Source organism: Triticum dicoccoides, chromosome 3A (genome assembly GCF_002162155.2).
Source record: "Triticum dicoccoides isolate Atlit2015 ecotype Zavitan chromosome 3A, WEW_v2.0, whole genome shotgun sequence".
In the NCBI taxonomy this organism is placed as follows: Eukaryota; Viridiplantae; Streptophyta; class Magnoliopsida; order Poales; family Poaceae; genus Triticum; species Triticum dicoccoides.
Window position 1 is genome coordinate 536,070,414 of NC_041384.1, and position 6,669 is coordinate 536,077,082.

Below are 6,669 nucleotides of genomic sequence, written 5' to 3' on the forward strand. Positions count from 1 at the left end.
TGTGAGCTTGCAAGTACATTCAATGTACTGACCTGGCGTGTCATGCTAGTTTGTAGGTCATGCCGGATTTGATTGCTTGTTTGCCGTGGATCCCTTGTTTGTGAGCTAGGATAAGCGTTCCGTCCAAAGTCCGTGCGGAGTGGAGTTCATCACCGTCATTGTTGTTCCGCTGCTAGAGTTATTCCGCTGCATCGTGTTGTTCTGCTGCTTGCATGGAGCAACAGTAGCAGGCGTAGTGTCGTCGTTCCGATGTAATCCCTTGTACCCACGTAGATTGTAATAAAGAGCGGATTTGTTCTATGCTAAGCAGTGTCGTATTCCAGAAGACTTCGCCTCGATCTCTGGGCTAGAATACGGGGCATTCCGGTTTCTCTGAGTGGGGGTGCCACACCCACCACATCTATGATGATACAGGGTTTTGTCACAATTTTCGTCATAGAAGTGTCATAAGTATGACAGAATTTTTTTTCGTTCGGCCCAAAATGTCACGGGTGTGTCTTTTTTTTGTAGTGCCGCCTTTAGCTTGTGCATGTGGTGCTTTTACAGCGCACTTGCATCACACACGGTTAAGCCAGTACCTCCACCCTTTGCTCGCGCTTGCGCAGTCGTGGTAATTTTACAGCGCACTTGCATCACACATGGTTGAGCCAGTACCTCCACCTTTGCTCGCGCTTGCATAGTCGTGGTGATTCACAGCGCACTTGCATCGCACACGGTTAAGACATTATAGCCGTGTCCATTGAGCGTCATCAGAGTCTTTGCAGCAAGAAAACGTTAGAGAGGGTCAGATGACAGCCAAACCAGCATGTGGCCAAAATATATCTGAGTGAAAAGGGTGGTCTGTGATGTTCAAAATTCCAATGCACAACTTTGACCGTGTGGGCCCACGGTTGGGCACGTCTGTAACACCCCGGATGTAATTTTCCATATTTGTAACTCTGACTCTTGCCATTTTCGGCTTTAAGTTATGAGATTCCCTTCGTGGTTGGGTTTTGTCTTATTTTTGCATTTTGTTCATGTCATGGATTTCATATCATGTCATCATGTGCATCGCATTTGCATTCATGTTCGTCTCATGCATCCGAGCATTTTCCCCGTTGTCCGTTTCGCAATCCGACACTCCCACATGCACTGGCACACCCCTCTTGTCTCTTTTCGTGAGCGGGAGTAAAACATTCTCGGAATGGGCCGAGATTTGACAAGTGGCATTGGTACACCACCGGTAGACCACCTGTCAAATTCCGTTCCATTTGGAGACTGTTTGATGCTCCAATGGTTAACCGGGAACCGCAAAAGCCTCTTAGTGTTGCAGCCCAAGACCCCTCCAAAACAGCCCAATAACCCATCTAAACCATCTCCATGTTCTCTGCCGTCGGATCATGATTGCGTGGGTGAAAACCGCACCCCATTTGGACATTCCTACCTCCCTCTACCTATAAATATGTGCATGTCCCCCGAAATCCGTGTCCAAACACTAGCAAATCTCCCCACTCCACGCCGGACGTGTCCGACCTCGCCGGACACCGTCCACCGCCACCGCCCGCAGCCAACGGGAGCACGCCACGTGGCCTCCCGCTCTCTATCTCTCCTCCCGCTCTGCCACAGCCCGCCGGGGCCCGAGGCCGGCCTGCCCCGGGCGCGACCGGGCCCGACGAGCCCCATGAGCCGCCGCTCGCCCCAAGTCGCCTCCGTCGCCCACGCCCGCTCGCCGCCGTCGCCCTGCTCGCGCATCGCCTTCGCCGGCTGCCGCCGCCAACCGCGTCGTCGGCCCGCCTCTTTGCCGCCGCCGCCTCGGCTCTGCTTCGCCGCTCCCTCGCACCACCGGTCCACCGCGCCACCACCACCGTCCTTCGCCCTGCCTCATCACGCCGGTGAGCCGCCCCTCCGCCGAATCTCCACTGCGTCCACACCGGAGTCAACGCCGGCCAGATCCGGTCCGGGTGGACGAGATCCACCAGGAGCCGATCCAAATGGCCTCGTCCCCGTCCTGTATCGCTCCGTCCCGGATCCCTCTGTCCCGTTGACTTTTCCGGAGGGTGAGATTTTCACAAAGCCCCAGGAATTCTAGTATTTTTATGCCTACTTCATCATGTCGTATCTCGGTGACTGTGGCTCCAAATCATGCATATGAGATGTCAAAATGTTTGTCTCGTTGAGCTCTTTATATTAGAAGCATTTACATGCATGTTACTATACCTCATGATGCTATTTTCATTGTTGCGAGAGTGCTATAAATGTTAGTTGCTGGTACTTATCAGATCATGATGATTTGTCATTTTTGTTGCATTTGATGTGTCCATCATATGAGCATGAGGTCTACATGTGTTCTGAACTACAACATGCCATCTTTACAAAGGTGCAAGTCCTGTATTTTTGTGACCTATGTGGTGACTAGCACAATCATGCAAACTAGGCTCCGTGATGTTGCTGTTTTCATGGACTTAAGATTTTGCTGTCTTTTTCCTGCTGTTATTTTGATGCCATGTAAACTTGATGCTACATTGAGATCCATGATTATTTTTGGATACTTCATTAAGGATGTTTTGAAAATGTTGTTATGCTATATCCATTCTTGTACCTGGTTGCAATTATGGAGTGATCTAGGATGTCATTTGTTTGCTCTACTTTTGCTATAAAATGTTCCTGGCAGTTTGTTAACATGTTAAGCAAAATTTCCATGGTTGTTGCTAGTGATCCATGCATCCTATGAACTTGCTCTTGCCATGGTTAGCTTCATGAACATGTCATCCTGCTATTGGTATGCTTATGTTGTCATGCAATGCTTTGTGGTGAGTGTCATGAGCTCGCAAAGTTGCTATCATAAATTTGTTTATGCCATGCTCTGTTTTTCTGCAAAGTCTGAAACTGTTAATAAAACTTGCTATGTTTACATTGGTGCCATCATATCTTGTGTGCCTTTTTGGCTCATGTTCAGTAAGGGACTTTTGTTCTATGAATTAATTATAATCATGCCATGCCTTTGCTTGCTATGATATGTTCCTGTAGCATGTCGTTTGCTTGCTCTAAACATTGCTTCCTCATGTTGTTTTTGACATGTTAGTATTTTCACTAAGTCTGTGAAGCTGATATCTTTTGCACTTTTGCCATGCTTGTTTGAACCTGTTCTATTGTGTTTTAGCCATAGCTTAGTGTTCAAGTTTTGGCAAGCATCTCTTGTACATCACTGACATATGCGTTGTTGTTATGTTGGAGTGCAGTAGCTTAGTTTCTTGTTGCATTCTAAGTGGCATCATGTTGTTAATCGTAGATTTGCGTCATTCTTGTGATGCTTGCCATTTGCAAACCGTGCATCCGTTTTCGGTGATCTTTATATCGATTTCAACCGAAATCATTTCATCTTTCCAGCGGCATACTTGGTTTGCCAAGTTGATGCCTTGACCATCCTTTCCCTTCCGGAGCACGCATATGCATTGCATATCATATCTTGCATATCATGCCATGTATTGCATCATGTTGCTTGTGCATTGCACCGTGATTGATTGTTGTTCCTTTGCTTGTGTTCTTGCCTTGGGTAGAGCCGGGAGAAGAGTATGTGAACAAGGAACCTATTGAGTATGCTAAAGAGGATCAAGCTTTCGACAACTCTGAGAACACTACAAAAAAAGACACATCCGGGACATTTTGGGCCGAACGAATTTTTTTCTGTCATACTTATGACACTTCTATGACGATAATTGTGACAAAACCCGGTATCATAATAGATGTGGTGGGCTCCTACTTCTATGACAAAAAATTATGACAAAAATGGGCTTTTCGTCCTGGGCGGGCCGGAGACGCAGCTGCATGACATTCTTTGGACGTCCATGACGGAAAAACCGTGGTAGAAGCAAGGTGAGGAAAATATCGGGGTGTTCCCGGTTAAGGTGGGTGGTCGGGGTCGAGCGATGCGCATTTCTCTCATACACGCACGTGCATGGGTACAAGGCGTTGGGCTCTAACTGAATCTGAGCAAGGCATTGGACTCTAACTGAACCCGAGTGATTGCACTGCAGGCTACGCATTACTAAACCCGAGTGATCGATCGATGGCTGATAACTGAACCAGATCGAGCAATTCCTTCACTACTGCTGCTAACTGAAGCCGATTGATGCTGCCTCTAGATGAACAGTGAGCGTTGCTGGGGGGTTTGGATGAATAGTTCCTAGTGGGGGTGGATGAACAGGACCCTGTGGTGTTGCCTCTGGATGAACAGGACCCCGATCAATCGAGCTGGTTGGGGCTAGATGAACAGGACCCCGTGGAGGGATGGATGAACAGTAGACGGTGGAGGGCTAAATGAACAGTTGCCCGTGGAGGGGTGGTTGAACAGGAGCCCGTCGAGAGGGCTGGTTGCACAGTAGTCGTTGGAGTAGCGCGCGGAGGAGGCTGGAGGAACAGGAGTCCATGGATGAACATTCTCAGGTGGAGGCTGGAGGAGGTCGACGGTAGATGAACAGTAGCCCGTGGAGGCTGGAGGGGGTCGACGGTGGAGATGAAAAGTATCCCGTGGAGTCCCATTTTGCGGTACGCCACACCCCTCCCGATGAACAGGACCCCCATTTCGACCGTAGCGCTCGAACACAAGCCCGTTTCCTCCATTTTGCGGTACGCCACACCCCTCCCGATCAACAGGACCCTATTTCGACCGTAGGAGGTCTGTTTCCTCTGTTTTGTGGTACGCCAGACCCCTCCCGATGAACAGGATCACGTTTTGAACGTGGTCGGTCGAACACAAGGCCGTTTCCTCTGTTCTGCGGTACACCAGGCCTCGTTTCCATCGGCTATTCTGTCCAAGCCCTCCCGATGAACACGACGACGCATTCCGTTCTGACCCAGCCGGTTGGCTCCCCATGAACACGACGACGACACAGTTTCTCCGTTCTGACCCAGCCATGTACACGAGCCTGGTCGTACGTATGCGCGAGTAGGCGTTCGAGACCCCGCCCGTATGTACATACATGGTCGTATTTTCTTTCTTGCACACTGGCCGCTGTACGTACGTGTACATGCTACGTGTGCGCATCAACTACGACACGTGCACACCTCTACATCGACCAGTATGTACGTACACGTTCACAACCAGAATGACAATGCTACGTACGCTTCGACCAGGTGGGTCCCGACTGTCAGACACTTCCTTGCGTGCGAAGATGTAGCTGGTGGGTCCCAGCAGTCAGGGAGGCGAATCGTTTTTTTTTGCCCGAACGCACTTCCTTGCGTGTGAAGATGTCGCTAGTAGGTCCCAGCAGTCAGGGGAAATGTTTTTTTCAAGAAATACGGTTGCTCGTCTGGTGGGTTCCTGCTATCAGGTGGAGGAATCATTATTTTCCTCGTAATAAGGAGGCACTTCCTTGCTGCGGCCATGGACCCAGCTGTCAGCCTCTCCACGTACAGTCGACGTCTGATGGAAGCCGTTCCTTGACCACGTTGACCACGCTGCGCCGAGAGCACCAGGGCAGTGGACGACGGCGAGGCCTAGGAAGGGGGCGACGCAGAGCCGGGGAAGACGCGGCAGTGGATGCCCACGCATAGAGGAGTATGAGGGTTCACTGGTTCGCTGCGGTGTGAGGCTGTCGTTGCCACAGAATAACAGGGGGTGTGGGTGTGTAGAGGGATGGCCTGGCCAGGGGTGGGAGTAGTAGGGGCGGTGAGGCCACCGCGGCATCGCAACCGGCCACGGGAGGCGGGAGCACGAGGCACGACCGGCGCTGGTTTGGGCAGCTGGAGCAAGAAGACCAGAGGTTGAAGAAGCAGTACGGCCATTGGATGGACATCGTACGGTCACTAGAGTTAGAATCGTGCATATTGACTAAGTTGACAAAGCCCACCATCCCCTTCAACTTAGTAGGCCCACACGTCAGCCTCCCACTATACTGGGTCCCAGCTTGCAGGGGTTCATTTTTTGTGCGTAATAAGGAGGCACTTCCTTGCGTGCGAAGATATAGCTGGTGGGTCCGAGCTGTCAGCGGCGGTAACGTTTTTTTCGTGAAATACCTAGGCCCTTTCGGTGGGTCACAGATGTCAGGTGGAGGAATCATTATTTTGCGTGTAACAAGGAGGCATTTCCTTGCGTGCGGCCATGGACCCAGCTGTCAGCCTCTCCACGTATAGTCCACTTCAGATGCATGTCAACCGTTGACCACGTTGACCGGGCCGCGCCGAGAGCACCAGGGCGATGGACGACGGCGAGGCCTAGGATGGGAACGACACGGAGCCAGGGATGACTCGGCAGTTGTTTCCCATGCGGAGGGGAGTACGACTGTACGAGGGTTTACTGGTTCGTCTGCCGTCGCCGGAGAATAACAGCAGGTGTGGGTGAGTAGAGGGATGGCTAGGCCAGCGATGGGAGTACGGTGGGGCGGTGAGGCCTACACGGCAGCACCACCGACCGTGGGGAGGAGGGAGCAGGCAGTCTCGCCGGCGCTTGTTTGAGCGGCTGGAGCAGGAAGACCAGAGATTAAAGAAGCACGACGGTCGTTGGATGGACATCCAACAGTCACTGCTTGTGCGTCAACCTTTTTTTAGGAAAGCCTCAAATCTGTGGAAAATAGCATACAGCCCATCTGCCATTATTTCTAATAATTTACAACCCATTTGCTAATTCTTAAGGTTTTTTGGAGCCCATATTCTTTTTGTTAGCATTATAGCCCATATTGTGGCCATGGTTAA